The following is a 10,194-nucleotide window of genomic DNA, read 5'->3' as shown; positions in this document are numbered from 1 at the left end:
ATTAGTGGCCTGCAAAACTCTACAGGGAAGCACAAGTTACAGTTTTTAAAAAAATTGTTAGTAGGGGCATTTTACATAGGTTCAAATATTGTCCACTGAGATTCTTCAGCACAGTTCGGTATCAAAAAGTGAAATATTTGAGAGAAAACGTTTTTTAATCTGTTGAGAAAAGACAACTTTGCTTGAAAAGTGAAGCTGGTAGAATCTTTTAACACTAAAACATGGGTATTTTTTGATCTGTAAGTAGATATAGTGCAGCTGCTCTCAGGAAAAATACTCTCCCTGAATTAAAACGATGGTGAATTTCCTACATAGCTTTTTTTTTAAAAAAATGTAATAGTGTATTAGGACTCACTTAGAGCTGTTTGTATTTCCTTATTATTGCACATCTTCAGTTTTAAAATAGGCAAGACATTTTATTTTCTTCTGAAAGAAATATCCTGTACCATAATCAAATGGATCAGCTTATTTTAAGATACACAGTTAATGCAGACAGATATTTTTCTTCCTTTCACAGAAGTCCAAGAGCCAAGTTTGCTCTCTGTGCAAGCTGGAGAAGTGTGTGAGCAGCTGTGCAGACATCACTGGTCCAGCAATGCGTGCTGGCAAAAGTAGTGTGTTATTGCATAGGACAGAACTAGTGCTCCTGCCATTGCCATCCATCTCTTCTGAGAATTCTTGCTGGATTTGTCACTGTTCCATGTCCTGCTTCCTCAGCCATTGTCCTGCAGCCTGCAGAATTATCAGAGGATAGTGAGTAATGTATTCTTTTACCCATTTTCCTTTTTGTTAAGAGAGGAGATGGTGACGGTTGTAATCACCATATTGGGAACAGTATTTGTGGCAATAAAAATGTAGACAAATGCTTTCTGAATCTCAATTTATAATGGAGTATCTGTTTTGTCACCCAAGACACTGGGGGAATTTACTTTGCCTCTAGGATGCTGTTTGCTTATACCGAGCAAAGAAAGACTGGAAAATTGTAAGTGAGCCTGTTGTGATCTAAAAAAAGAAAATGAAAAAGTTGCCTTGCAATGAACTTACTCAACCTTACATGCTAATACTATAAAAGAAGAGGATCCCCTGTTTCTTGCCATTCTTTAGAAATAGCGTGAAAGCCTGTAGTTCCTCCCCATCTATTTCCAGAGATGCAACAGCATTAGGGGTCTGTCTGGGTAAACTCCATCTGCCTACCCACCCGAATTTTTCTCATAAACTTCTCAGCCTTTCATTTGCATCCAAAGAAGCATTTACATATGGCTTCCTAATGAACATTTTCATTGAAGTATACCATTAAAAAAAAGGTGCTGTGCTACAAATTTATTCTGTTATGTGGTGCTTGCTCTACATAGTATCCAGGAAGCAGTTCCACATGAATTGAAGTTTGGGAACCCTGGCTTTAAAAACCGGTCTGATTCCCATTGCTGTAACTTATGTTTGCTAGCAGCTTACATTCTGGAAGGCATCTGCCTGTAGCAAGGTCTTATTTTGAAGTCAGACCTTGGTAAGATGTGGGAAGAGAAGTGTATTCACTTTATTAATATTGCCAGAGACTGCTGACTCCAGAAAAGAAAGCACAAACAAACAGGTAAGAACAGTCTTCTAAAAACTCAAATGGACTGAATAACTTTGCAACACCTCAGACATTCCAGCCTTTTCTCTGGAAGGCCAGAGAGCCAAAATTACAAATAGACAAACCTAGAACTCAGCCCAGCAAAAAAGTTGGTCTGTGCATTTATCAGGGGGAGGGGGAACACCAGAGGGGAGCTGCAACCTGCTCCCACCTCCCTGAGCCACAGGAAGGGCAGTGCAGAGACGTCTGAGTGGGCTGTCTACAAACCAGGCTGAACGCCTGGCTTCCCATGCGCCATGCTGGAGACACTGGCACTCAAGTCAGCTTTTGCAACGCGCTTCTCAAGCTTGTTAAAAGTACTCAGCTGGATGGATGTCCCTGCGTGGGTCTCTGGTAGCACAGGGAACCCTCACTGGGCTCTGTCCCCACTCACCCAGCTCATAAAGCAGGGGTTAAATTTTACATTGCTAATTAAACCCTGGTCTGTGTCTTTTTGTCCTGAAAGACTAGCTGAGGTCTGCTTGTGTTTTTTAATCCTGCCTTTCCTTTAGAGGCGGTTGTACGCTGGTGTGGGTTACTGCAAACTGCTGTAGAAACCATTTAGCTCTACTTGGTAAAGCACAGAAGATGCACACAAAACACTGACAGAAGGCGAACCACATTGTCAACCATCACGTGGCACTTCTGAGGATGATGGTTCTTCTGCCCTAATGATATCAACACCAGCAGTAGGCCTTATGGAAATGTGTCATTTCACAAGATGGGAGACACAGAACAGAAATCAAGGTGGCAGAGGCTTCCGGCTGGCAGCATCCCAAGAGTTGTAGCAGTTCCCTGACCATCCTGACACAGCATGCCTGGAGGTGTGAAAGCCTTGAGAGCGCTTGCCATGAGAGTTGAGAAGAAACCATGGCAACAGTAACTATGGCTGTGCCTTATCAGCATTTAACTTTGCATTCTGGCCCAGCTTTAACTTTTCCACTTTTAGAGTGACCACTTGGCTCAGGCACACGTTTGCCTGTCTCTTGGCTAAGTATTTTGGCCTGATTGCTTGAAAAAATTATTTATGGAGTTACAGGCTCTTGTATTTTACCTGGATGTTTCTGTGCAATATTCTACAAGAGGTTTTCTTCTCACATAATTGCAACCTCAAGCTACCACTCATGTTGTAATTCATTGTTTACTAGATAGATGCAAGGACTAAAGTGTTCAGTGGGTTATGGATTTCTCCCTTAAAGACCTACCAGTCTCATACTTCCCCCAGCATTTTATTCATTGCTAAAAAATGCAGGCAAATGGAAACACCCAGCATTGTGCGTGCTTTGCCTTCAAGAGATATTATCACAAAACCTAAATTCTTTGTACACGTGAATACAAAAATGTTATCATGGGAGATCTGCTCTGGAAAAACCCTGCTGGACAGAAAGTAATTCAGAAGAGAAAGGTGATATAAGTGCAAGAAATGTCTGATGTTGCAGAGAGATGAAAGCCATACAAATAATTTGCTTTCATCAGAAGTGCTTCTGCTTTACGTGGTACAAATTGCTTTTTCTGCTGAACATGTAGCTTGAGTATGAAGTCATATCCAGGCAGATTAAAGGACACAGCTTTACTTTCTGCTTGTAATGTCAATGTTCTATTTTTGCATTTCCTAGACTACTTTTTCATAAAGTAGCTGTGATTTTACAGGGCTTCATGCTGCAGTGTTCATCATCTCTCCTCCTGATTTGGGTCACTGGCCACAAGAATGGGAGAAAGGTTAAAGAAAGCCTCATGGGAGCAAAATCCTTTCAAGGGCTACTTCCCTGTTGACAAGCAAGAGTTGCTGCTAAGCCATGTAGCTTGCACAGATACTTATGGGGGGAAAAAAAAAAAAGGAAAAAAAAAAAAAAGCAAACACTTTTGATCATCCCTAGCTACATACGCTGCATCTACCCAAACTAATGGTTTGGTCTCGGTCTCAGACCCCATACCCTTACCCAACTCCCCTGCCTTGCTCTCAAGGTGACTCAAATACCATTTTACTCTTTCTCCATTTCCTGTATTTCCCATTCCATATTCTGTACTCTGAAGCTGGACCCATCATACATACTGTCCTCATTTCCAGAACCTTGCCTTTGTTGATTTACAAGGTTTCCTGTACCCCTCACAAATACCAGCCTATTTCTTGAAAGCTTCAGATAGACAAATATTTGCTGCCTTGGACAGGGTAATGCTGGTACTTGCAGGGTCCCATCCTCTTTCCTGTTCTGTGGATGGTGCCAAATGCAATAGACCATCAATAGGGCAGCCTAGCTACCCAAGGCAAGAGAGGACTGCACACACTCTGCCTTACAGCCATGCAAAGCCTACCAGGAGCTATGCTCATATGGGTCCCACTAGAAAGTTCTGGGCCAGGGCTGCTGTGTCACTCTTCCTCTCCAAGCACAAGGCATATCTCATGACAGAGGACCCAAATATCAGAAGAACTTAGGTTGAAAAAGAGAAAACTGGGGAGAAACTAGTAAATGAGCAATACTTCAAATATTCATGAGCTTGTGTTAGACCAGTCGTAGCAAAGAGGGAAAACAGATCAGCAACAGACCAAAATTAGGGAATGCCTTCTTTTAACTGCAGGCATAGTTTCTTGGATCACTGATACAGGGTTGCCATTATCTTCTGTATCAACACTGAGCTTGATTTTGGGTTCTCTTTCTTAGGGTTTTACTGGGCCTATAATCTTTGCAAAGGGACTCGGAAGCAGACCCCAAAGGCATTGGAAAAATGTGCCTCAAACTGCTTTTCTGAAACAAATTTTCATCTGCTTATTTCATCATGGAGAATGATGGCTCTTTTAAATATAATGGAATATACCAGGTGCTATGGTATGCTATTAAAATTTATATTGCCAGAAGCTTCCAGTATGTTGGTCAGAGTGACATAACAAAGGCTGCTATTTATGTTTTTAAGCCCTTCTTTCATCATCAGCTTAATCATCTCCTACCTTCAATCAGTGAATTTGTTTTGCAGATGAGGAGTACGTAGGAGAACAGGAATCTTATTCTGAAGGGAAAATATGAAAGAAACCTGCTGGTTTCTGACAGCTTGATCAGAAATGCAAGAGAAGAGTGGAAAACAGCGCTGATGAAGGATGTCCATTTCTGATTCTGAAAATCCATTTCTTTTCTGAAAATCCATTCTGAAAATCCATGGGTAAAGACTTTTTTATTTCCTATAAAGATGCGTTCTGGACTCCTGTGTTTCAGCAGTTCTCACAGTGTCTTAGTGAATGCCTGAGATCAAATAAACTCCTGTCTGTTCTTGAATCATACAGCTATATCAATGTCAACACCAACAAAAAATCTTTCTGTCAGTGTTTAGATTGGCTGAGAGCATCTGTTTGGCCAGTAATACAGATAAAAAACAAGAAAGGACAGTCAGATATTAAATAGCTCCTTGATAAAAAAACAAATCAAAGCTAAGCACCTTAGGAAAAATGTTGCCAGACTCTCTTCACAGCACAATGCCAGAAAAAAACCTCACACAACATGATTGGTGATGAATTCATGAGGGTTTCTTTGTTTTTCTAATTCAGAAAAATGTGTTTGAAAAGTCAGTCCGGTGTAGTCACACATTCCTAACCCTCTAGATGGTTTGATTATAAGTGTTTGATCATAATTGATGGATGTAGTTTTTCTAGATTTTAGTAAAGCTTTTGATACTGTCCCCCACCTTCTGCACAAGTAGTCCATCTGTGGGATAATCGAGTTCATGGTGCGCTGGATGAAGAACTGGCTGAAGGGCAGAGCTCAAAGAGTTGTAGTGAATGGGGCTACACCTGGCTGGCAACTGGTCACCAGTGGTGTTCCTCAGGGTTCAATTCTAGGGCCAGTTCCGTTCAACTTGTTTATCAATGACCTGGATGCAGGACTTGAATGCACGGTTAGCAGGTTTGCTGATGATAACAAACTGGGAGGTGCTGCTGACTTTCTTGAGGGAAAAGAGACTTTGCAGAGGGATCTAGATAGATTGGAACATTGGGCAATGATTAATGGGGATGAAATGTAACAAATCCAAATGCTGGATTCTGCACTTGCTATGGAGTAACGCCAGACACAAGTACAAATTGAATCACAGAATCACAGAATCACAGAATACCAGGTTGGAAGGGACCTCAAGGATCATCTGGTCAAACCTTTCTTGGAAAAGCATGGCCCATCACCCTGTCCAGATGAATATTCAAAGTGTCCAGAGATGGGGAATCCACCACTTCCCTGGGGAGACTCTTCCAGTGGCTGATTGTTCTCATTGTGAAAAATTTTCCTCTTGCATCCAATTGGAATCTTCCCAGGAGTAACTTGTATCCATTACCCTTTGTCTTTTGCATGTGACTTCTTGTAAAAAGGGAGTCTCTATCTTCTTTGTAGCCACGCTTTAAATACTGGAACATCGTGATAAGGTCTCCCCTAAGCCTTCTTTTATCAAGGCTGAACAAACCCATTTCTCCCAGCCTTTCCTCATGTGGAAGGCTTCCCAGTACTTTGATTATCGTTGTGTCCCTTCTCCTGACCCTCTCCAACTTGTCCACATCTGTTTTGTATAGCGGGGACCAAAACTGGACACATTATTCCAGGTGTGGCCTGACAAGCACTGAGTAGAGTGGGATAATGACTTCTTTATCTCTGCTGGTGGTGACCTTGTTGATACAAACCAGCATCCTGTTGGCTTTCTTTGCCACAGCAGCAGCACACTGTTCACTCATATTTAGCCGGACCACCAGGACCCCCATGTACCTTTCCACAAAGCTGCTCCCCAGCTGGGTGGATCCCAGCCTGTACTGCAGTCCTGGATTATGTTTTCCCAGGTGCAAAACCTTACACTTGTCCTTGTTGAACTTCATAAGGTTCTTGTTAGCCCACTCTTCCAGCCTACTCGAGCGTTCCTGTAGGGTGGCTCTCTCTTGCAAAGTGTCCACTTCCCCACTCAGTTTGACATCATCAGCAAACTTCTTCAGGGTACCCTTGATCCCATGATCCAGACCACTTATGAAGATATTAAACAGCATTGGGCCCAATATCGATTCAGTTTGAAAAGGAGCTACTTACCACCACCCTCTGGGTGCAGCCTGGCAGCCAGTTCCCCACTGACCACACAGACCACTTGTCTAGACCAAAAAGCATCAGTACAGTAACGCCAGACACAAGTACAAATTGAATCACAGAATCACAGGATCACAGAATACCAGGTTGGAAGGGACCTCAAGGATCATCTGGTCAAACCTTTCTTGGAAAAGCATGGCCCATCACCATCACTAGGAGGAGGCTGTGGGGAACCATGTTGAAAGCCTTGGAGAAATCCAGGCAGACAATGTCCACTGCTCACCCCACATAACCGAGCAGGTAATTTTGTTGTAGAAGGTGACCAGGTTTCTCAAGCATGATTGGCCCCTGGTGAATCTGTGCTGGCTTTAAGCCCTTCTTGTAAATGGGAGTGACATTAAACTACCTCCAGTTTAATAGGATATCCCCCAATCTCCATGACTTCTCAAAGATTACAGAGAGCAGCCTCACAACGACATCAGCCAGCTCTTATAACACCCTTGGGTGGATAGCGTCAGGGCCTATACAGTTGTGGGGGTCAAGCTCTGGTGTTAGCTCACATACCAGCTCTTCCTTCACTGATAGTGGGTCTGAGTGGCTGGAGAGCAGCCCTGCAGAAAGGGATCTGGGGGCGCTGGTTGACAGCAGTCTCAATACGGGTCAGCAGTGTGCCCTAGCAGCCAAGAGGGCAAACCACATCCTGGGGTGTTTCAAACACAGCACAACCAGCCAGTCCAAAGAGGTGATTATCCCAGTATTTAGCCTTGGCGCAGCCTCACCTTGAGCACTGTGTGCAGTTCTGGGCCCCACAATTTAGGAAAGATGTGAAGGTACTTGTGAAGGTACTTGAGTGCATCCAGAGGAGGGCAACCAATCTGGTGAAAGGGCTGGAAGGAATGTTTTATGAAGAGCAGCTGAGGACTCTGGGTTTGTCTAGTCTGGAGAAAAGGAGGCTGAGGGGGGACCTCATTGCTGCCTATGGCTTCCTGAGGAGGGGAAGTGGAGAGGGAGGTGCTGAGCTCTTCTCCCTGGGATCCAGTGATAGGATGCATAGGAATGGTTCAAAGCTGCGTTATGGGAGGTTTAGACTGGACATGAGGAAGCATTTCTTTACCATAGGGTGGTCAAACACTGAAACAGGCTCCTTAGAGAGGTGGCTGATTCCCCAAGCCTGCCAGTGTTTAAGAGGCATTTGTGCAATGCCCTTAATAACATGCTTTAACTTTTGGTCAGCCCTGAAGTAGTCAGGCAGTTAGATTAGATGATTGTTGTAGGTCCCTTCCAACTGAACTATTATTCTATTCTATTCTATTCTATTCTATTCTATTCTATTCTATTCTATTCTATTCTATTCTATTCTATTCTATGTATAAGACTATTTTAACCTTGAAGATCTAGAAACTATTTCTAAGGATCTGTAAAACGTGAGGGAAATGTCCATTGTCAGAGGGCTGGAATTCATTATGTGGGAACCCATATCCCCATCTGAAAGCTTGTATAAGTCCACAAGATTCTAGTTTAATACATCAAATTGGGGCAAGATTGAGGTTTTTTAACAGGGAAAATTATCCACTTTTACTCTTTAAAGCCAAATAGCTCCTACCCTGGGGAAATATTTTGAAAAGCTCTTGTTGCCAGTTTCAGGACATTCAGTCTGACTATAAAGGTTACAAATGGAAAGATTAGTAGGTGTTGCTCCTTCTTGGCTTAGCTTTTTAGCTTACACTTTAAAAAGTTTCAAAAAACCATAAGGATAAAAAAAAGAGAACTATTTACTAGTTCACTATATATACTGCATCCAGTCTATATACTGTATTCACTTATACAGTGGGATCTGGTTCAGAAAGGTTACCCCAAAGTTAGTACACAGAACAAGGCTGTGTGTCTGGACATTGGCATGAGATCCAGAGCACGGTTCTGGCTGCTACCAGCTAGCCCTCTCCAAAGCAGTATCTTGGCATGCTTTAGCATAACCATAGGATGTTAACTGTTCTCAAGAGACCGTACAGATGAAGATACACTACGCTGGAGGATAAGAGGGCTTAGCTGTAAGGTTTTAAGCCAAGCCATGCCAGATAATGGTCCCTGGACAATTTTATGTTGTATCATAGATGTAAAAAAGTCTTGGTTTGACAACGTAAAACCCATCTCCTAAAATGGTAAACTGCTCTCCCAGAGTTGTCCTTCTTTTCATCCTGCTGCCCAGCTCCAAGGAAAAAACTTTCTGCTAGTCTTTCAACAGGATCTCTGCAGCAGACTTTAGTCACAACCTGTTCCACAGCTGACAAAAACTATTGAATCAGTTCTATGTGTTGCACGGTGGCTTGTTTTTAATGCAGACTGGATAGCCAACAGCCTTGGGGAACCTTACTGCAAATTTCCTGAAACATAATATAAAGGCACTTTTGTTTATCCTATTCACTTCACATGACAGAGCACAGGGAAGGTTAAAAGAAGAGCTGTATGTGCTGATGTTAAGGGTTACAATTCAAGGTGAAGAGCGTATTTATAGCTGATATTTTTCCCCTTTTAGAAACACTGCTAATAATTGCCATTTATTGGAGAGACAGAGCTCTTTTTTCAGTTTGCAAAATACAGGTTAAAATGCTTGTCAGTTCAAAACATAATGAAATACACACAAGAATGCTACAGGAATTATGGGGTTTGTATCTTGGCTTTCATTATCTAGACTAAAAGCAAGCCTTGCACACTCATTTGGTACTTTACATGCAAAATTTCTTAATTTTCTGATATTTAATGTGTAGAACTCTTGTATGAGCATCTCTAGCCTTGATAAATTGGATATACAACTCCAACTCTGCAAACTGAATACCAAAGTCCTCAGCTAGGAATGAAAATGTCCTGCTCAGATTCTACACATTCTCAAATAGCAAATGATACAAGTAATTACTGGCCTCTGGAGCCTCCTGTGTGGGTTAATCAAAGAATACTTATTTATGCAACATTTAGAAAGTGTAGTGTGCTATGATATGGGCCAAAGCTTGTCTTTATTTAATTTTATAGTGAAGGCTCCTTAAATGGCCAAAAGGCAGTAAGAGAATAGAAAAGGACAACTGAAATGCCATGGCAACATATCTTTGCCATTGGCAATGGTGGCTGATGATATGCAAATAATTTTTAAGCCATGAGATTACTGGAGAGGCACGTTTCTATTATGTCAGTCTTTTCAAGGGACCTGCACTCCTCAGTAAATGCATATTTTAGATAGCATTGTTGTTTTCTCTGGCTAGATGTTATAGTCTTTCTTTATGTGCTTCATTGTAAGGTATGCTAATTGTGCTGTTACACTGTGAAAGTGGGTGGCGTAAAATTCTTTAGCTGAACTGAAAATCAGACCGTGTATGTTTTTAATCAATAAATTGTGCCTCGTTCCTCATAGGACTTGGAGGAATCCTTAATGTAAGAGGAACATCAAAAGTCAAAGTCTTGCTTCATTAACTGCAACTTCTTTAAAGTGAAAAGCATGGCAATTCTGGCAAGTAAGGTCCAGATTACTGTACTAGTTAGCTACTTTATGTATAG

Source organism: Larus michahellis, chromosome Z (assembly GCF_964199755.1).
Source record: "Larus michahellis chromosome Z, bLarMic1.1, whole genome shotgun sequence".
NCBI lineage: Eukaryota > Metazoa > Chordata > Aves > Charadriiformes > Laridae > Larus > Larus michahellis.
Note: the sequence above shows the minus strand (reverse complement) of the source record.